Source organism: Eubalaena glacialis, chromosome 2 (assembly GCF_028564815.1).
Source record: "Eubalaena glacialis isolate mEubGla1 chromosome 2, mEubGla1.1.hap2.+ XY, whole genome shotgun sequence".
In the NCBI taxonomy this organism is placed as follows: domain Eukaryota; kingdom Metazoa; phylum Chordata; class Mammalia; order Artiodactyla; family Balaenidae; genus Eubalaena; species Eubalaena glacialis.
In genome coordinates, this window is record NC_083717.1 from 104,264,215 (window position 1) to 104,288,103 (window position 23,889).

Genomic DNA, 23,889 nt, shown 5'->3' on the forward strand with positions numbered 1-23,889 from the left:
CAACTAGAGAGCCTGCATGCCACAAACTAGAGAGCCCACGCACTCTGGAGTCCACGCACCACAGCTAGAGAGAAACTCTTGCGGGCCGCAACAAAGAGCCCCCACGCCACAACAAAAGATCCCGCATGCCTCAACGAAAATCCTGTGTGCCGCAACTAAAACCCAGTGCAGAAAAAAAAAAATGCAGTGAAAACTTCTGACCTTGATGTAGGATGTCTGAAGTACTATATAACATTTTTAATTAGAGAAGAAAGTCTCCCCTTCACTTCAAATTTAGTTCATTTTCACCTGAAAATAAATCTGCCTAAGTATTTGCAACAAAAGGAAGATACTAGGACAGTAAGGAAAGCTGTGTAAGTGCATGCTGCGTAGGGGTGGAGGGATCTATACATTACGGAAAAATTTCAGGGAAGTATTTTAGGCAGAGGGCTTACACCGTCTGTGTTAAAGTGTAAATTGTAGTATTTTACATATTTCAAACATTGCAATGGAAATCCGTGGAGTTACTGTTAAAATGTTGCTATATATCATGAAACACTGGGAAAAGGAGCGAGAGTGAGAGAGAGAGAGTGAGACAGAGATGTTATGATGCTATCTAGGCTGCATGCAGGAAAAGGAATATTCCCTCAGTCAGGTATATGTGAGGTGCTGATAACCAGGCATTAAATTGTTAAAAAAAAAAAAAAGGTATAGTGGGTTTTTTTTGTTTTTGTTTTCTTTAGCAGAGAACGGCCACTGTAGTATGATAGGGATGAATGAAAGTGCAGCGAGGGCAAGCAAGAAGACATTATCTCAAAAATAGAAGCCAGAAAGAAAATAGAGAAAAATCAGTAAGGAAGAAAATGAGACATACAATAATAGTAACAGAATAAAGATGAAGAACTGATGATCTGTGATTCTTGGGTGAAAAAATCGTGTCTACATCATAGATTAAAAATGAGTATTAGCAGGAATTCCTAGTGCAGGGAAAGTATGAGTGATTGGATGTGGAAAGTGATGACAATGGATGACCTTAACACTTCCAGTGGAGAAATTCCTAAGTATCTACTTTATGCCAGTCACCATGCTAGGTGTTTTCACGTATGTAAGCTCAGAGATTCTACATCTGCTGCCATCCAAAAAGTCAAAAAAGGGTGTATGTGGGTATGGGTGTGGCTGTGTGTACGTGTTGAGGGGATGTTGCCCAACAACAGACATGTAATTACACAATTTAACCTTTGGCAAAGATAACCGAGTAACATGATTGTTCCTCTGAAACACTTTACGTTTATACAGTTGATGTATACTATTTAGAATACAAAGAAAGAAGATTTCTTATATTTGTATGGTACTTCGCAGGTGAGAAAAATACTTTTCCAAGTTATGGGTAGATTTACTATGACTGCCATGGGGTAAAAAGTGTAGCAGTGGCTCTTTGAACACTGCTGAAAAAGTTACCAAGTCTAGTTGTAGGTGGAGTGTAGATAAAGATGAATTAAAAGTAGTTGCTTGACTTCAGAAACTCACAGTCTAGCTTCTAGAATGATGTAATAAACTGTTGAAACCAGCACCTGGTGCCTTTAATCTGACGTTGCTGCTGCCTCTGGCTTTCAGATTGAACTTAAACTTGCACTTGGGGAACTAGTGAGCCAACTGTACTGACACTGATTCTTCTCATGCTCTGCTCCAAAATGCTCCTCTCATTTGATTATAGGGAAGTTGGTTGTTTTCTTTCTCAGAGTGCTGTGTGTGAGATAGTTTTTACAAGGTGTAGCAGGTGTCTTGGGAGCCCCCTGCCAGATCCATTTAGCCCACCTGATATCAGCACAGCTGTAGCACACAGCTTCATCATGCTGTGAGCCTCCTTCAAACATGCTGTCTTCCACATTTCTCTCAGGCCTTTCCCAGCTCTTCATTGACTTTTAGTAATACCAAATAGGCTATAGTGTTACATCAAACTCCAAACCTGCCCTTGGCCATTGGTGGAGCTATGAAGCAGGGTTTCAAAGCCACATCCAAAGACTTTTCCTCTAAAGATTATAAAAATCATTTGGAAATATGAGCAAACAAGGAATAATGTCTGACTAGAATGTTTGTACAGTATGAATAAGGAGGAGAAAAATTTATGCATGAAAACTTCATTTCTGACATAAATATAACCCAGGAAAAGCTCAAAGATTTAATACTAAAATTAACACAGGCAAACAAGTTTCCATTGTGAAATCAAAAGAATATTCAATGTTCAGAAATAAAGAAGTTGATTGCCACAAAATCATTGGAATCATGAAATAATAGTTGAATTTTGCTGAGAAGTGTTATTAGAAAAATAGAAGGCAGACATTAAACACAAGGAAGAAATGATCAGAATGAGAAAAATTTCAAAAATACAGAAAATATCAGAATAGAGGGAAGATACTGAAGAAAAGACAGAACAAACAAAACAGGACTAATAGCAAAAGAAAACATTTAAGGCTATTAAAACTAGGATTTAAAAATTTTTTTTAAATCTGAAGATCTACCATGTAGAAATATCAGCAAGCAGCTATATGTAACTGGTTTACTGAGCCTGGTGGACCCTGAAGGTGCCATGCAAAAATAAACTGTTTCTACCACTGTCTATTAAACAAGCTCTGCTGACTTTTCTTCCCCTCACCTGGATGAAATCATAAGCAAATCCCACTATGGCAGTGGATCTCAGAATCTAGCTTGATCAAAATCACCTGGAGGGCTTGTGAAAACCAGATTTCTAGGCCTTACCCCAGAGTCTCTCGTTTAATAGGTCTGGAGTGGTTCTAAGAATTTGTATTTCTATCAAGTTTCCAGATGATTCTGATGCTGCTGGAGAGGGTGGGGGACCACTCTTTGAGAACCATCGCATTAGGGTTTCTGGTTACTCTCATGTAAATTAGTCATATTTTTGAGGTATTAAAAAATGAAGAATGATATATAATTACAGCTGTATTTTGTCATCTGATTCATAGCTTTTTTACCCACTTCCACTGCCACCCACCCATCCCCCCAACAAAGAAAAACTGTTTTAACTGCGATCTTGGTATGGAAGCTTGTGATCAGGAAGAGGGGTGTCTTAGGTTTCCTTTTTCCTTCTGGATACACACTTCTTCTACTTGTTACCTGTTGTTTTTTGCGACTTCAGGCTTGGTAAGGAAAGGATGGGCATAGTCTTATGTGCTAATGCATTGTTAGTGGGGTCCTCTGTATGCTGAATGTCAAATGTTGATGCTTTTTTACCTGGAAAACACAGGGAACTACAAGGAGCATGTTTAGTAGCGAGTGATGTTGCCTCAGTCAAGCCATGTCAGCTTCCCATCAGTTTCTGGCTTCTTTGCAACAGGGTCCCACTGGCTCCCTCTGCTGTAGTCACATTTCCTCTCTAAACAGTCCCATTTTATAGCTGAGAGGTGGTGTGGGAAATGAGGAGTCAAACACAAGTTTTTAGCCAGTCCTGCATTGTTTTCTAGTGTTTTCAAACTTTGGGGATGCTTCTGAAACTCCTAAATATCAGGAAAAGCTGAATTTAACATCTCTTTACTGTAAAATATAAAATACTTAGATATGTTCTACATATTAACTTAAAACCATAGACTCTACAAAAAATGTATACAAATCTGTCTATCGCCCATAAATTAAAATTGGACACCCAACTTCCATCTTGCAGTTGGTGTTGGGATTCCACTGCCTCCTAGAGTTATACCAATATTTAGGAGGAAAATGAGAGTAAAACTTCTAAAATAAGGACAGGACTTTGACTCTCTACTTTATATTGATTGCTACTGATATCCTAATTGTCTGAGCTCCCAGAGACCCTTTTATTCTGGTAGCTCTTTGATTCCAAATGCCACATATTGGACAATGAAGGGATGTTTGATGATGTGGGAAACTTGGTGCAGCTCCTCCTTAGGGGTCTTATCACTTTCCTGAGGGCACTGCACATAGGGAACAGAGGCACTTTGGGGGATGGAGTGGCATCACAATTAGTCAAATAATCATATGTGTTGGTGGAGGATGAAGTGCTAGTGGATAGAAAGACATGGGGCAATCAAAGGACATGGCATTATGTTCAGAGGACGTGGTGTTTACTGACAATGGTGATGATAAAAACAGTTTGGGGAACTGTGGCTACCATGGAGAGCTCACAAAATGAAAACACTAAGTTTAAGGCCTTGTACACCCAAGTCAAGTCACAGGTGGAGAATCAGAATGCCTCTAGGTTGTTGCTAAAGAATCCCTTATTTGTAGCTGCAATGTAGACGTGGCTCGGGGTCAGATCCAGAACTTGATCATATAAGTTATAGTGTTGTAAAATCATTTAAATCACAACCTTGCCAGGTCTCTTATGCTAAACCAAGATAAACAGGAAATACTGGGATCCCGAGACTTGGGATGGCAACAAATTTGGCTTCCCAAAGTGGCTGACAATTTTAAACCAAAAATTACTGCAAAATCTTCCTTACCTGTGAAAGCAGTCCTTCTCCCACTTCAGTGAGAGAACCAGACTTCCCTTGAAGAGAAGTTTTTCAAGAATTTTAAATGGGGATCAGAATTCATAAGGAGATTCAGATTGTCTTCAGGACCCACACTCACCATAAATAAACTTATGTTCCAGCAGAGCCCTAGTGGGGTATGTGGTTCATTCAAGGAGGACATAGCATAGACACTGAAATAGTGCAGAATCTGGCTGATTTGTATCTGTAAGAACTGAGGGAGCATGTATGCGTATGGTTTCTAAGGGTGTTAGTACTAGATGACAGAATGGAAAGTTGACTTAAGCCTATTTTAGCGGTATGAGTATACTCATCTGGAATTTGTGATTTATACTGTTAGCTCAAGCATCTGACTGTGGGCTTGGCCTTAAAAGTGACCAACAGGGAAGGGAGGTGGTGGGACCAGTCAAGCACTACCTAGAGGAAAGTTTCTGAAAACTCAAGGAGATGGGAATCTTGGAGTGGAACTCTTATGTGTTCTGTCATCTCATAACCTTCGGAAAGCCTACTGAACACCCCCTTCATGAGGGCATTAAAAAGCAAAAAATCAGCATCTATAAAACGTTTTTTGGGGCCTGTCCTCTCAAGGCCAGAGATGATCATGGACAATGCCAGTGTGTAATTGGGTTTCCCAATTATAGTAGGAATAATTGGATCACAGAGTAATAGAGGACAGGTGGCAGCACTTCAGCACAGGTGTGCCCAGTTTTCACGAGTGATTAACTGAGTGGAATGTGGAGTGTTTTGACTCTCAGGCTACAGTATTAGTGAGTTATCATTTGATCAAGGGAGCAAACCCTATGAATGAAATAGAGGGACAGCCTTGACTTATATAAACAGATAAATTCTAGGTGATATTGGAAGAAACCTAACTCAAGTCACCATAGTGGTGATTCACAACCCCTTACTCAGTTTGCAGACCCACAGTTACTTGATTGAGGAGGAGCCTGGTCCATTTGCAATGTGGCAACAAGTATACAGTATAATTCTTTCTCCAAGCTTTCATGATCTATGGTCATTTACCAGGGTGTGTGCACTGGAAAAAGGAAAAAATTTAGGTTTTCTGGAGGTTATTAGGTACTGACTTCAAATGAAAGCTAGTTCTTATCCACCCCACTTTACCACCATGGTCACTGTGGCTTATAGATATTAGATGATAGAAAGTATCTTGGCCAGAATTCATCTCAGTGTAGGTCCAATTGGTACCACAGAAACATCTGTGTTTATTTACTCAGTTTGGGTACATATAGTAGAGATCAGTTGATCTCTCTCTCTCTCATTCTACCTATCTACCTGGTAACTGGCAGAATCCCCACATTGGTTCCCTGATCCATGAAATAAGGGCTAAGCATCCTCCAAATTCATCTCATACCAGCACATTCCAGGTGAAGAAAGGAATGTATTAGAGGTTTACAAATATGCAGAACATACATAAACAATACATATTTTGAAAAAGTGTTTTTGAATGAAACATTAATATTATAAACAGGTGAAGTCCTCCAAAATTAATTTACAAGTACAGTTCAATATCTGTCAAAAGTGTTTGGTGGAGAGAAGGATTTCTGGTTATGGCAGTAAAAGGTTGGTAATACCGCCAAAAATAAATAAATACATTTGCCAAAATACTCAAAAAGCAATCATTTCAGGGCACAGGAAATTGAGCACAAGCAACCAACAAATTGGAACATGTTTATTCTTGAAAAATCGCAGGAACTTTAAGTCAGAACACTGTGAGTGTGTGGCCTTTTGACTAAGGCTGCTCTCATCTGACCCCAGCTCTCCTCATCCCACCCAATGTCTGCCCACCCCCAAATTTGGTTAGTGAGAATGGCAATTTTACCAGCATGTAGTTTGCCATAAGACCCAGAAACTTTGTTGCCAATGGAATGGGCTAAAATCTGGAAGTAGAGGGCAAAAACACATGGCAGGTAGAATAGATTGGAAACAAACAGTAATAATCTATATCTTTGCTATCCTAATTCTGCAGTCCCCTTTGAGGAGAGTGGCAGATTAGACAGATTTTTTTTTTAGTAGAGAGATTCTGGAAATGAAAGAGCCACAGGAAGCCTGATATAAGCTCTCTACACATCTCAGATTGACTAGAAAACTATGCATGCACAAGAAAGAACCAAGTGATGGCAGTGAAAAGTGAAAGCCAAGACAGACATGATAAGTGGCTGCAACTCTGACTGCAATCCCCAACCCATACACAGATGACTTGGCAGACTAAGGAATCCTTATGAGGTTACAGATAGTTGAGTACAATCTTTGCCAAAATCATTGCCTGATCACTAAGCTATGCAGACACACGGTTGACTCCTAGGAAGCCTGATTAAGAGGTAAAAATAAGAATATTTTTAAAAGCAACTGAGCAGAGACATCAGTGGTCGCATAGCAAGGGGGAAATAGAGTCTACAGTTTAATTGTAGGCAGTTGCTAAAACAAAACCAACAATCTTCAGAAAAATATAAACACAATCCAGTGTGACTATAATATAATATTCTGTAAAATGTCTAGTTTTCAACAAAAACAAAATACTAGACATGCAAAGAAATAAGAAAATGTGACCCATACTCAGGAAAAAAAAATAAGTTAATAGACACTGACTTGGGGCTTCCCTGGTGGCTCAGTGGTTGGAAGTCTGCCTGCCAATGCAGGGGACACGGGTTCGAGCCCTGATCTGGGAAGATCCCACATGCCGTGGAGCAACTGGGCCCGTGAGCCACAACTGCTGAGCCTGCACGTCTGGAGCCTGTGCTCCGCAACGGGAGAGGCCGCGATAGTGAGAGGCCCGCACACCGCGATGCCGAGTGGCCCCCGCTTGCCGCAACTGGAGAAAGCCCTCACACAGAAACGAAGACCCAACACAGCCAAAAATAAATAAATAAATAAATAAATAAATAAATAAATAAATAAAAATAAAGGAATTCCTTTAAAAAAAAATAGACACTGACTTAATTAAAGGAAAATATGTGTAAATGACTCAATGAATAGGAGGTCTTAACAGGAAAATAGAAACTGTAAAAAACGATAATGTGGAAATTCTGAGTTAAAAACTACAACAACAAAATGAAAAATGTAGTAAATGTACTCAACAGAAAGTTTTAGATATCATAAGAAATAACCAATGAATTTGAAGATAGGACACTAGAAAGTTTCCAGTCCAGAAAATACAGAAAAACAATTAAAAGAAAATGAATAGAATCTCAGAAACCTGTCATAGAGTCATATGCATCCCAATATACGTTAAAAGGACTTCAGCATGAGTAAAATAATTAAATGGTGCTAGAGAACTCTTTGAAGAAAAAAATGACTGAAACTTCCAAAATTGAATTTAAAAAATTAACCTATCAATTCAAGATGCTGAAAGAATCTCTGGTGGGAAAAATACAAAGGAAACGACACTTAGACAAATCAAAGCCATGCTACTAAAAGACGAAGAGAAAATTATTAACCTAGGTTTCCACTTCAGGACACTACAAAGAGAAATGCAAATCAAATTCAAGAGAGAAAAGGAAATAATAAAGATCAGGACATAAATCAGTGAATTAGAAAACAAAAAGATTTTAAAAATTAAGTGAAAACAGAAGTTATATCGATAAAAAAATCAATTAAATTGATAATTCTTTAGCTAGTTAGACAAAGGAAAAAAAGAGAGAATGACAAATTACCATCAGAAATGAAAGAGGGGACAGCTCTATAAACTCTATCAAAATTAAAAGATTTGAAGAGAATGTTATAAACCACTTTATGCCAACATATTACATAATTTAGGTGAAATAGATAAATTCCTAGAAAAGACACGTTACCAAAATTAATTTTAAAAAATAGAAAAATTGAGTAGACTTCTGTCAAGCAAAGTTATTGAATCTTTATTATAAATATTCATTTTTTAAAAAGCCTAGGCCAACATGACTTCATTGGTGAGTTCTGTCAAAATAAAAGGAGTAATAGTATCTATTCTATGCAAACTTCTTTAGAATTAGAGAAGGGACAATTTCCTAACTTATTTATGAGACAAGTGTTAATCTAATAAAATTAGCAATGCTTCACAAGAAAATAAAATGACACTCTGTATGCCTCATCAACATTGATGCAAAAATTTTCAAAACATTTTGGCAAACTAAATCAATCAACATATAAAAATTATTCATCATGACTGAGTATGGTTTATCCCAGGAAAACAAATTTTTATTTTTTTAACATCTGAAAATAAATTAACAAAATACGCTAAAATAGTAGAATGAAGATTAAAATCTATATGATTAAAAAATATTACAAAAGCATTTGACAAAATCCAACATTCATTCATGGTAAAAACTCAACAAAATATGAATAAAAGGAAGTGGTTGAGAGAAAATTGTCCATAAGTGTCTTCTGTTTCTGCATTTCTTACAAGCAAAGTATTGGTAGTCCTGTTGTGCTGGACTGTCTTTTCAAGGGTGTTTGTAGAGCAACAGGTGTGGAAAATAGAGAAAATGTCTCCCTCCAGAATAAACGATGCACATTCTTACATGTTTAGTAAAGATAATGTCTACCTCTGGAGCACCAGGCAGGCATACATACTGCCTATTATAGAATATTAGGATGCCCTAAGATCAGAGTTCCTCCTCAGTAACACAATCCACAGAATGTGCAGGCAGAACTTTGTCCTTTTTACATCACATTGTGGGAATTAGGGCTCGAGGAAGTAGTGCAAGAAAATGATACTTTAGCAGCAGTTATCAATATGAGTTAAAATCTTTTGTCTCTGAATCAGAAAGCTTTTGTCTTATGCTTTCTGCCAGTACCCATTAAATTGTGGGAGGCTAATTCATTAGCTTGAAAATACAGTAAAATCTCAGACCCTTCACATGTCTTTAAAGGAATTTCCTCAGTCTGATAAAGGACATCTACCAATAACATACATCTAACATCATACTTAGTGTTGAAAGACTTAATTCTTTCCCACTAAGATCAGGAACAAGCCAAGGGTGTTCATTATCACCACTTCTACTCAGTATTGTCCCTGAGGTTATAGTCAGTATAGTAAGGAAGGAAAAAAAGTAGCATAAAGATTAGAAAAGAAATAAAACTGTCTTTATTTCAAGATAACTTGATTTTTATGGAGAATGTCCTATAGATTTTAGGTGGGGAGTTCAGGGAGAAGAAGGTACTAGAACTAATAAGTGCATTTAAAAAAGTTAAAAGATTCAAGACCAATACACAAAAATCGATTGTATTATTATATACTAGTAACAAATAATTGGCAATTGAAAATATAAAAGCAATACCATTTAGAGTAGCATGAAAAATATAAAAATATGGGATACATTTGAGAAAAAGATATAGAAGAATACACTAAAATTATAAAACTTTGCTGATTGAAATTAAAGAGGATCTAAATAGCTTGAGTGCTATGCCATGCCAATCAAAAGCCTCAGTATATTAAGTAGTCACATCTCCAAACTGATACATAGGTTCAATAAAATCCCAATCAAAATATCAACAGTCAGTATAGATTGACAAGCTGATTCATAATTTTTTGGAAATGAAAAAGAATAGCCAAGACAACTTTGAAATAGAACAATAAAGTTCAAGGACTCATATTATTTAACTCACGTTTTTATAGAGCTAAAATAATCAAGAGAGTAATTCACGGGTGTAAAGACAAATAAATTAATGAAACAAAACAGAGAATTCAGAATAGAATTTAGCATTCTCAGCCATTCTTTTCCTTTTCATGACCTTGACAATTTTTTTTCTTGTTTTTTTACTCGCAGTTAAGATTTATTACAGTGAAAGGGTATAAAGCAAAATCAACAAAGGAAAAAGTGCATGGGGTGAAATCCAGAGGAATCCAGACACAAACTTCTGAGAATCCTCTACCAGTGGAGTCACACAGGACACACTTAATTCCTCAGGTATTTTATAAAATGTCTTTCAACTGATGTTTCTTCATGGTTGGACTGTGGTTTTGGATTTGGGGGAATAATACTACAGAGGTAAGTACCTTCTCATCATATCTTATCTGCATGTATATTATAATGACATGACCATGTTTTCTTCAGTGAATTGTCTGAATTGACATTTTAAAGATATTTACTATTATTATCAAAGAGTGTGTTAAATCTTTTCAATTATGCTAATATTATTTTATACCACTCAGTAACATTTGGAATGTTTTTGATTTTGAATGTTTTCTCATATAAGTTTGGCAAATGTTTTAATAAGTTTATTCCTATGTAATTTATATTTTTATTACTCTTTCATTCCATTTTACCCACTAACAGATTATTATATGTCTAAATGAAGAACACTAATTCCTGCATATTTATTCTTTATTTAGCTACTTCACTGGACTATCTTATAGTTTACAATGGTTTTGAATTATTTTTAATATTCCAGATATACTGCATACAATTAAAAAATAAATTATAGCATTGCCACATGATGGAATAATATGTCTTTAAAATAATTTTGAATACTATTTTAATATACAGAAAAACTATTATATCATTGAATAAACAAAGCAGAATAGTAAATGATGGATTTCATCTAGGGTTGAATTTACTTGGGGTACTTACTCAAAGTATGGAGTGCTGTCCTCATCATTCCAAAGCTATTGAATTAAAAATTCAGGGGACAAAACCCAGATTTCTGCATTATTAATAAATACCCCCGATGACTCTGTTATGTATAGAAAATTCACAATAAAATCTGGTTATGTAATAAGGCACATACATAAAAAAATTAAAATTTTTGCACTTGTATAGTAGTGAATTCAATAATAATTTTCAATAACCTCTTTTATTCTCTGATCATCATACTATCTCTCTCAATTTAAAATAAGATTCGATGGGATCCCAACAATGGTGTAAGGAATTTTTCTACTTCAATATTAGCTGGAAATTTAAAAGGTCTTTTAAATCTTTAATTATTTTAGGAAGTAGCATCAGGTTGTAGTTTTCGGAATATTTTTTGAATGGTAGTGGTTCTGTTAATGTGATAAAGAGACAGAGACCCTGTGGAAGAGGGACTGTATTGCTGGTTGAAGGGGGATCAACAATAAGTCACTTAAAAACCAGGATCAAGTAAGTAAGTTGTGCGGCACAGTGCGAAATGAAAATATGATGCCTTTTGTACAAAAATTATGAAGAATTTTAAGACAGCAACAGCAGAGAATTGAACCAAGTACAGGGCCTTTGTAAGGATAGGGTGCTTTGTGACTGCCCAGGTTGCATGCCTGTGAAGCTGGCTTTGCACTTGATACTGTAAGAGCAAGCTTCAATTTAAAAAATAATTGTAGTTTCAGTTTTTCATGTACTCACTATCATTTTTGGAACCATTATGTGTAGAGTTCTGAACACAATTGCAAATGGTAAGTCTTTATAAAAGACATTCATTTTCAAACACTCTTCCCTCAGGTGACCTAATTACTATATTTCTTTTTCAAATGTAAAACATTTCTTGCATAGTGATTTAAATGCATCCCATGGAAATTCTTTGCTCCTCTAAATAATCTTTTCAAAATAGTTTAATATGTCTATATAGTAAATCATTGTAAATAATAAGTAAATGCATGTGAGGGTAATGATAAACATTACCCTTTGGAAAGATAAAAGATATCTTTAGCTGGTTGGTATTGCTTTTTGTTAAAAAAAAAATTTCAGTTATTCTAGGAAACAAAGAATATTTTGATCTTTTAGGAATATTCATCCTAAGAGGTTAAAAGGTTTGAGCCTTAGAACAGTTTTAACTCTTTCAAGTTCCTTTCACTATAGGATTCTTTCCAGTAGAAGGAGAAATTCTTTCTTGCTATAATGTTAATAGTGAAGTTTTCTTGTTTGGACTTTTACCACTGGTAGCAAATCCTGGTGTCTTTTGAGTAATAAGGGAAAGGTTTTTGTTTGTTTGTTTGTTTTGTGTTGCTTTGTTTTTTAATGATAGATTCAGGTCCTTTTGTGGTTCTCCTGAATGCACAAAAAATGCGTTCTCTCATCTCCCCGCCCACCCGCATGCATATTTAGTTTGAGACTAGTAGAGTCTCATTTTCAATTTTAATGGACATTACTATATCTGTGAGTATTCAAGGAGAGTCTCATCTGATGGAAATGTACAATGGAGTCATTTAAGTTAAGCCTTAAGTCACATCTGTAGATTCTCACTGTTAACAAAATCCTTGTGGTCTTGGGGTTGTGTGTTATGGCCCGTTCTGGCTATTTCTTAAAGACTTAATTCAGCAATAGGAGAATTCTTTGTGGGTTTGTTATTGTTTCTGTTTTTGTTTTTCATCGAATGCAGTAATATGAAAAATGAAGACATATCTTAAGCAAAAATAAATTGTAAAAGAATTCTACAGTCATGCAATCATATCTACACAGGCAATAAAAACTAATATTTATAAGCCATTAAATTTAAATAGCATTAAAACATCCTTACAGTCGTCTTATGAAATGAGTATCATTCCCATTACACTGAGGCTCAGTACGATATGTTCTTCAGTAAGGCAGAAATACTTTCCTTGAACATGATTCTTCAGCCTCCAAATCCCAAGATTATTCCACACACACCATAGAAGTCCAGGATAGAAGTGCATAATGCCTCATCTTCACTATATTTTTCCTTCTCCTTTACTTCAACACCCAATATGTGTATATATTTCAATAGTTCTGTCCCAGCCCCTCAACACATTCTCTGTCCAAAGAGAAACTGGATAGTTCACCTTAGTTATCTTTGATCTAATAGTCTTGCTGTTTATTTGTGTCCATTAACTATTCTTACCATATTCAAAGACCATGTTTCACCTCAGAATTATTCTCTAAATCCAAACCACATGGAGTTTTTTTTAACACATAAGAACATGGTTTATATTAAATGCTAGGGTGGTGGTCAGTTCTGTTGAAAAGACAGTGAATTTAGCGGCAGAGAAACATGGGTTTATGAGTTACATGTTCTTTGATATTTTACAAGAGATACTGTATTTCACTTTTCTCAACCATCAATGGAGCTAATAGTGCAACATAATTTTGTGAAGATTAAATTAAAAATCGTATATAAACTACCAAATACAGTAATTGGCACATGATAAGTCTTTAGAAACATTACTTCCTTTTTTATTTTTTTTCTGTTGTAATCAGTGAACTCTTACTATCTGTTCAACACAATCAATACATTCAAATCACCTGTTATCGTAATCTAGCATTTTAACACTTGATACTCGTCAAATGATGCAGCAGCACAACTAGGTCATAAAGTATACTTCAAGTAAAAGAAAAACTTCCTGTGTATTTTATAACAATCCCTTTCTTCTAAGTTTCATGTAAAGCAATGTCAGCCTTTGGGCCAAATCAGAACAACATATATATTTTTTTGGATTCGACAGTGTTCTAAAATTTTTTAAATTAGTGATCAACATTTAAAAATCAGGATATTTCCAATTTATCTTAAAACACCTGAAAAAATTTATAAGACTGTGTTCTTTTCGGACAAAAATCAGCCAGGATTCCCAAGTATTTGCCCTACCTGTTTGGGACAGGCCTTTTCCATTTTTCTATTCTCCCACTTCTGCCTGTTTTCCTGTACCCAGCCATGTTCATTCAGTTACCTGCTACGTAATTCTTCCTTCCCAGTTCACACTAGCAGGATTGTTAATATCCATGTATCTACTAAAGTTCAGGCAATCTAGGCTTTTTTAAATCATGCTCTTTAATATTCTTTTGACCTCTGTCCACTGTTCAATACTGAAGCCACTTCTACAATGTTAGGTATCTGTTACAGTGGCACTCCACTTCCAGGTACCAAAATCTTCATTATTTTCCTGTTGCTGCTGTAAGAGGAAACTGGTAAATTACCAAATTTAGTAAATTTGGTAAAATTACCAAAATTGTAGTGGCTTGAAACAACACAAATTTATTTTCTTTCACATAGAGACATGAGAAATCTGAAATCAAGGGGTCAGCTGAATTGCTTTCCTTCTGGGGGCTCTGGTGGAAAATCCATGTCCTTTCCTTTTCTAGCTTCTATAATCTTCCCACATTCCTTGAGTCATTGCCCCCTTCCAGCAATCAAATCACTTTAACCTCTGTTTTCTTTATCCCATCCTCTCTGACCTTTCTGCCTCCCTCTAATAAGAACCCTTGTAATTACACTGGGTATACCTGGATAATCCAGGATAATCTCCCCATCTCAAAACCCTTAACTTAATCACATCCCTTTTACTATATAAAGTAACATTCACAGGCTCTGGGGATTCATGTGTAGCCATCTTTGGTGGGGGCTGGGGGGCATTTTTCTGCCTACCACACTCGTTTAATGCAATTCAGTCTGTAATGCCTGACTGTTAATGGTTAAGAGTCATATTTTATTTAACCAACCCTACAAGAAGGTGAGGCCTGCTGGCCTATCCCATCTCTAAGACAGTCTTGGTCAGTTATTTGATTGGTGCAAACAAGGTTGCTGCACTTGCCTAGGACCCATTTTTGGAAAGTCTCTTCCTTCTCTCGCCCAATGATTTAGAGTCCAATTCCCTGGGTATCCCTTCTATGCCACTTTCATAATGCAAAATATCTTCCTGAAGTGGTTAGAAATCATCACCTTTAACTTCCCTCTCTGGCTGGGAGTCCTCTATTTTTCTCAGAAAGAATGGGGGCAACATTTTAACTTGCTTATGTTTTTAACATGCTCTGTGAAAGGAATTCTTATGTGGAGATCCACTCATTTAGAGAGGGGGATAAATAACCTAGCTCTAAGCCCCAGCTGTAAAAGTAAAATAATTACTCTTTAAAAAAAAAAACTGATGCATAACTCTACTACTAAAGTACTTTCTTATAAAATGCTGTACCGACAGAGGTAATCACTGTCACCATTAGGGGTAAACTATATTGCAGGAGGCATGTGCTGTTGTAGGGTGGGAGAATACATACATGTCACACTTGCCAAAACCTGTAGAGAGAGGCTTTGCCTGTGTCTCACTGACTTGAGGTGATCATTAGTCTCCTTGACTCTAAGAATTCCATTCTGTGAGCCATTCTCTCTCAGCCTCTCTCTTGCCTTGGCCTAACCTCAAGGAGCATTCAATTAAGGTAATATAGTTTAAAGAAATCTTTTTCAAAACCACTTATACTAACCTAAGGCTGAGGAAACCAAGACTACATGCCCCTTTTATACAAATCAGAATAACTTTAGTTTCTATGAATTTTTAAATTGTGTAAGTTTTTAGAACCATTTATTTTTTTTTCAGTGGTCCTAATGAAAGGCTTTAAAATATAGATTTCTTTGCCACTATCAGAAGTTTTATATTTAGTGGCTAAAGACCACAATAATATGTAATTTACTTAAATTTAGCTTGTGATGGATAAATATATGCAATAGGAAAATAGTGACTTTACTGAAAAACACACTGTCATTTTTTTTCAGTGCTATTGTAGTTTGTAATTACTCTGTTACCTCCCATGCACTTATCTCCCAAGTACTCATCAATACCTTTATTTACTTTTAGATTATAAAGTCCATGACATTAGGTACTTATCTCCTGGAATCTGAATTTCCAATCTTCATTCTTCCTAATGCAGGTCTTTTTATTGATTAGCTGAATATCTAGCTCAACAACTATGATGAAACCAGATTTTTAGAAAGGAAATATAACTTCATCCAGAAATATGTTTTCTTTCCAAAAAAAATCTGTTTTTTGTTTTTGTTGTTGTTACTGACATTTTACACTGATATAAAATTATTTTAATTGTTATAACTACTTATGAAATATGAACACCAGAAATCTTCCTATTTTCTGTTGTTTAATACATATCTTACACCATAGCATCAGCTCATTAAGATGGATGAGATAGGGAAAAAAAGAACTTTTTCTGCCAGCAGTTGAGCAGAACCTTCATTTGCCAGGATACACTATTATGCATCAGAGAATATCAGAATATAAAACACTGATTTTACAACTGAACAGAATCTGGATGAGAGTCTAAAGATGAGAAAGATAAGTAAAGCTAAGGCTGCCTTACCTTACCCCTGAAAATATTTGTGAAGCTATTTAGTAAAAATGAATCCTTCATTCTAAGGGAAAAATAATGAACACAATCAATCATGTTCTCTTCATAGCCTATAGGTACACATGTCTAGGGTAGTCTGTGTTCATTTAAAAGTGTTTTAAAGTTTTTAATATAAAAGAATCAACTTTGACTAGCAAAGGGAAAAAATTAAAACTGTGTTTAGAATTATTTCAAGTGTATGTCCTTAGTATTTTAACATTATAAAATCATTACAGAAATGATGAAATCACTCTTGGTCTAGACATGGGGTGAATTGAAAAGCACTGTATCTTTTGTAGTGTAGTATGGACACAACTATCCAAAGTTCAAAATTGAAGGAAAAAAATAAAACCGTATTTTAGGACTCTTAGGACGATAAGGGATAACCTCCAGAGTTATTGTCATTTACTCCGAACAAGGGGTTTGGAGTAAATGCGTAAGCACACACACAGGACAACAGCAACAACAATAATCAGCAACAGCAGCTAAAGGGACTAGATATTTGATACACCTGAATATGTTAAGGATTAATTAATACAGGAAACTTTACAAAAGTTGTTAGGGACGTGAAAGCTATTATTACTTCTATGTGTAGTAAGACCAAAGGGTATGTCTTTCTACTCAAAGAAAGAATGACAATAATTTTGAAAGTAGATTTACAATATTACTTTAAGCATAAAAAATGTCCTGTGTTCTGGATATCTTTCTTTTGAACCTTCAGATCTCCTTTCTATTCACCTTCACCCAGCTCAGTACTGACTTATATGGATGGCATTAAAAGTTCTTTTGTCCTCAGGCTTCCAGATGGATTTTGTCAAGGAGAAAAAAGGGAGGATCATATGTAGGAAATGAGAGGGAAAGAGTGATACCAGCGTTCTCTTGGCTCCCTCCCTATATGGTCACCTTATGCTGGTTGTGTGTCCCCACCAAAAAAATCTCAACCTCATACCCTGTACACTCAGTCCTCTCTCCCCTCATATTGTGGTTGCCCTCTTTCCCTCTACCCCTCAGATGTAGGAGTGATATTGGCCTCTACTGTTACTAGCCTACTAGCCCAAGTAGTAGCCTCTTCTTTTTTCTTTACCTATTGCCTATAACTTTGCAAATATACCCTGTATTAAACTACCTTCATATTATCATAACTTAAGTATTCCATCTATTTCCTCATGAGACTAGATCTGATATATCAAGTACATGATCAAATGGCCTTAGAAGCTCACAGTTAAAAATAAGGATAATGTTGCATCCTAGAAAGCATAGGCAGAACACTCTTTGACATAAATCATAGCAATATATTTTTGGATCTGTCTCTTAAGGCAAAGGAAACAAAAGCAGAAGTAAAAAATGGAATCTAATTAAACTTAAAAGCTTTTGCACAATAAAGGAAACCATTGACAAAACGAAAAGACAACCTACTGAATGAGAGAAAACTCAAATGATATGACTGATAAGGGGTTAATATCCAAAATATATAAACAGCTCATACAACTAAATATCAATAAAAAACCCAAACAACCTAATTTAAAAATGGGCGGAATACCTAAATAGACATTTTTTCAAAGAAGACGTACAGATGGCAACAAACTACTGTACGGTAGTGAAGAGGTAAAAACTACTATGTATAAAATACACAAACTACAGGGATGTATTATATGTCACAAGGAATATAGCCAATATTTTATAATAACCATAAATGGGTTACAATCTATAAAAATATTGAATTATTATATTGTATACCTGAAACTAATATAATACTATAAATCAACTGTACTTCAATAAAAGAGTAAACTGATAAAAGGTCATTTTCAATTTCTTTACATAAATATTTCTACACTTTTATAGTCCAAACAAGAATATTTGCATACATATAGTATAACCTACTTGCAAATATTCCAAAACTCTTGTCAACAATGCAGACTTAAATAGATGTGAGATTAGCTATTGTGACTACACTGAAATATCAAGATGGACCCAACCCAAAATTTGGTTTGGATGTTGAGATCGATGACACCATACACACACCAAGAGGGTATAATTACACAGTTGAGGCTTTTCTGGGTAGAACAGGGTAGACCTCCCAAGGAGGTCCAAAAATGGCTTGAGACGGCAAAGAAAGGAGACTGGCTAGAGGTTTTTATTGTGGTTTTGGGGTGAGGCCAGGGTGAGGGCTCCTAAGCAGCTTCACAAGGGGCTTGCATGGTTTGAATCTCCCTCCAGTGCCAAAGGATTTCTTATTAGCTCCCTCAGTTGTGGGGCAGAGGGTAAGAAGGAGGAGTAAAGTTTAAAAGCTATTAACAGTCAAACATAAAAAATGGAATCTGTATTATATTAGCCAGTAACTAATTTTAATCCAATTATATTTTGCCTAAGCATCTTTTCCTCAGCCCATTTCAAAATACCAAACCTACAAATCAAGATCCTTTGTTAAAATATTTTTTTCAGAGAATGTGTCTCAGTTTTTAGACAAGCATTAATTATTTTTAAATTAATATAATTTTATTTCAATAAACATCTTCCCCATAAAATCAGAGAAGCAAGAGCCAAGGCTTCTTTTGCCCAATATTTCATTCAAAAACTAGAACTTAGGAATGTAGAAAACTAACAAAAGCATCACTCCCACACTAAAGCAACAACAACAATAAAAACAACAAAAAATCCAGATGATCTGCAAATTTGCTATTTCATTGATCCTGTCAGAGAACTGAGGTTACAGGCCGTGAACTAACTTGGAATCCAAGGAAATACAGAGACTTTCAAAGAGAGACAGCATAGGAGCACTTGCTTCCCTGAGTCAGGTGCTTCTGGGTCCATCAGTAGAATCCACTTAAAATTTTTAACAAATTGGTAGAGGCTAGGTAGATGATATAGAATATCTGAGGTACACAGACTTGATGGAAATTCAGTACTTGCAGACCCACTTGAAAGCAGTTCTCCTCACAGGGTGCTCATATAAAAAGTTTGTCACAAGTCCTGAGAGCCTTCTTCATGGTAGGAATGGGAAAGGAAGAGCAACTGTTATAAGGAAGGCACAAAATCCCACCCAGATTCTTCTCTCCTACCTCTTCTATAGAATAAGAGTTTTAACTGTTCAAGGAAGACCAAAACAAAAACAACAAAAACCTGTCACACTTAGTGGACTAAGAAAACAACTGCTGATATAAGGGAACAAAATAAGACCCAGTATCCTGTGGGCAGGGTAGGAATGCTTGCTGGTCCCAAACCACTAGAGGTCTACTATAACTGAAGGTGGGACAGAACCACTGAGAATGACCACCCCTAGGAATCAGGAATCTAGTGCCTTCCTGGGACTTAGGCTAAATCAGAGTAAGAGTAGACACCTCCTTCCTACACCCCACCCCAGGCTAACAAGCATCAAGTAACAAGACGCAGCAGTTTTCTGCTAGACAAAGGCCAACAGCATGTAGAGAGACTATTTTTGGCTGAGGCACAGTACAAAGGGAAGACCTGAAGATGAGGATGAGCAGATACTGAGTTAAAACCACTGGAAAACCAACTCCTACCCTAAAAATAGGGTACAATTTGAACCCTGTACTACACTGAAGGAAACCATAGTAACAACAAATTCCAAACACATATCAACTCCTGACTAGATTGACTCAATTCCCATAGGCATAGTTTAGCAGAAGGAAAGTAAGCTCATTTACAATCCAATAAGGAAAAACAAAACTACTTATCTCAATCCACTTCAGTCTCTAGGGCCCTATGCAAGATGTCCACCTATTAAAAAAAATATTACAAGGCATACAAAAAAAGAAAGTTGAAAACAACATGCTGTCAAACAAGAAGGAAATTCATAGAACTAAACTCAGGACACAGATTTGGAATTCTGAAACAGGTAATTTAAAATAACTAAGATTAATATGCTAAATATTCCAGGTGAAAAGATGGATAAAGTGAAATATCAAATGGCTGATAGGTCTATGTGTCAACTTGGCTAGATTATAATAACCAATTCTTCAATTAAACACTAATCTAGATGTTACTATGAAAGGATTTTTTAGATGTAGATATAGAAGCTCAGGGAACACCAAACAGGGTAAACACAAAACAAAACAAAACACCTAGGCATATCATAATCAAACTGCTGAAAATCAAAGACAAACAGAAAATCTTGAAAGAAAAAGAACATGTTACATAAAGAGGAATGGAAATAAGAATATAGCAGATTTCTCATCAAGCTACACAAGCCAACTGATACTGGAGGGATTTATTCAAAATGCTGAAGTACAAAAACAAATAAAAACTATTAACTGAACATTCTATTCCCAACAAAAAAAATCTTTTAACATTGAAAAGAAAGTATTTACTTTTACGAACAATAATTTAAAGGATTTATTGCCAGCTTACCTACAAAAAAATGTTAAAAGTTTTACAGAAGAAATGAACATATTCAGAGCAAGGAAAGTTACCAAGGATAAAGATAGCTGTTACATAATGATAAATGGATCAATGTTTGTATGGTATATCTTTTACCATTCTTTTACTTTTAATACTTATATCATTGTACTTAAAATAAATTTCTTATAGACAGCATATAGTTGGGTCTTGTATTCTTTTTTTTAAAACCCTTTCAGATAATCTTTGTCTTTTTATGTAATTATATCATTTGAATTTAATGTAATTATTGATATATTTTTCTGTAGGGATACCATTCTGTTTGTTTTCCTTTCACTTTTGTTCCACTGCTTCCCTTTTCCATTTTTTTTATATTAAGTGAATATTTTTAGTATTCCATTTTAGTATCCCATTTTACTCGTAATGTTGACTATATCTTTTTTATTATATTTTTGCTGGTTGCTAAAGAAATTAAGCATACATAGATTTTCAGTTTACTTAGAATTAGTATTTTACCATTTCAAATGCAACATAGAAACCTTACCTCCATATACGTGGTCAGAATCTTTATCTTGTCCCCCTTTTATATTTTATTGGGTTGGCCAAAAGATTCGTTTGGTTTTTTCTGTAAGATGGCTCTAGTAGCACTTAGTTGTCTTCAACTTCATTCAAAGCAATTTTGTTAGATTGTATGTGACAGTTGTTATATCAGTGTGTATTTAAAAAAACACAATAAAATTGGTGAATTTTTGTGTGGCCATTTTAATATTGAAGATGGAAGGAAAAAGGCAACATTTTTGGCATGTTATGCTTTATTATTTCAAGAAAGGTAAAAACACAACCGAAATGCAAAAAAAGATTTGTGCAGTGTTTGGAGAAGGTGCTGTGACCTGATTGAATGTGTCAAAAGTGGTTTGCAGGGCTTCCCTGGTGGCGCAGTGGTTGAGAATCTGCCTGCCAATGCAGGGGACGCGGGTTCGAGCCCTGGTCTGGGAAGATCCCACATGCCGCGGAGCAACTCGGCCCGTGAGCCACAATTACTGAGCCTGCGCGTCTGGAGCCTGTGCTCGGCAATGAGAGGCCGCGATAGTGAGAGGCCCGTGCACCGCGATGAAGAGTGGCCCCCGCACCGCGATGAAGAGTGGCCCCCGCTTGCCACAACTAGAGAAAGCCCTCGCACAGAAACGAAGACCCAACACAGCCATACATACATACATACATACATAAAAAGAATGTAAGCAGACAAGAATAGCATTAAAAAAAAATTAAAAAAAAAAAATTAAAAAAAAAAAGTGGTTTGCAAAGTTTCGTACTGGAGATTTCTAGCTGGACGATGCTCTACAGTCGCGGTAGACCAGTTGAAGTCGATAGCGATCAAATTGAGATATTAATTGAGAACAATCAATGTTATACCACGTGGGAGATAGCTGACATACTCAAAATATCCAAATCAAGCGTTGAAAATAATTTGTACCAGCTTGGTTATGTTAATTGCTTTGATGTTTAGGTTCCACATAAGTTAAGTGAAAAAAACCTTTTTGACCGTATTTCCACATGTGATTCTCTACTGAAACGTAATGAAAATGTTCCGTTTTTAAAACAAATTGTGACAGGTGATGAAAAGTGGATACTGTACAATAATGTAGAATGGAAGGGATCATGGGGCGAGTGAAATGAACCACCACCAACCACACCAAAGGCTGGTCTTCATCCAAAGAAGGTGATGTTTTGTATATGGTGGGATTGGAAGGGAGTCCTCTATTATTAATCCTTCCAGAAAACCAAACGATTAATTCCAACAAGTACTGCTCCCAACTAGACCAACTGAAAGCAGCACTCGATGAAAAGTATCCGGAATTAGTCAACAGAAAACGCATAATCTTCCATCAGGATAACGCAAGACCGCAAGTTTCTTTGATGACCAGGTAAAAACTGTTAGAGCTTGGCTGGGAAGTTCTGATTCATCTGCCGTATTCACCAGACGTTGCACCTTCAGATTTCCATTTATTTTGGTCTTTACAAAATTCTCTTAATGGAAAAAATTTCAACTCCCTGGAAGACTGTAAAAGGCACCTGGAACAGTTCTTTGCTCAAAAAGATAGAAAGTTTTGGGAAGATGGAATTATGAAGTTGCCTGAAAAATGGCAGAAGGTAGTGGAACAAAATGGTAAATACGTTGTTCAATAAAGTTCTTGGTGAAAATGAAAAATGTCTTTTATTTTTACTTAAAAACTGAAGGCACTTTTTGGCCAACCCAATAGTATCATATATGTATCAAACTTCACAAGACAATGTTAGATTTTTTGCTTTTAACCATAACACATATTTTAACAAAATTAAGAAGAGAAAATAGTATATTTTACTTATCCAGATGTTTACAATTTCTGTTGTTTTTACTATATCCCCAAAGTTGCAAGTTTACTTCTGGATTCATTTTGCTTCCATCAGAAGAACTTCCTTTAGTATTCCTTAGGGCAGTTCTATTAGAAACAAATTGTCTTCGTTTTTCTTAATTTGACAGTATCTTCATTGCACCTTCTTTCCTGAAAAATATCTTCACGGAATATAGAATTGAGCAATGACAATTTGTGTCAGTATTTTAAATATAGTTTCCACATTTCCTGACCTTCATTGTTTCTGATAAGAAATCTACTGCCCTTTGAATCATTGTTACCCTATACATAATGTGGCATTTTTATTCTGGGTTCTCAAGAATTTTTATTTGTTTTTAGTTTTCAAGATTTAGATTATGATGTGTCTAGGCATGGCTTTCTTTGTTTATCTGATTTGGAGTTTACTGAGTTTTTAATCTGTAAGACTATCTATACATCTTTTACCAAAATTTAAGAAGTTTTTAGCTATTAATTCTTCATATATTTATTTGGTACCACAGTCTTTCTTGTTCCTTTCTGGGACTCCAATTACATAAATGTTAGAAACTTTAGTATTGTCTTTTAGATCCCTGAGGTCCTATTAATTTTTTCTAAAATTTTTACCTCTCTGTTATTCAGTTTGGACAATTTCTTTTAATC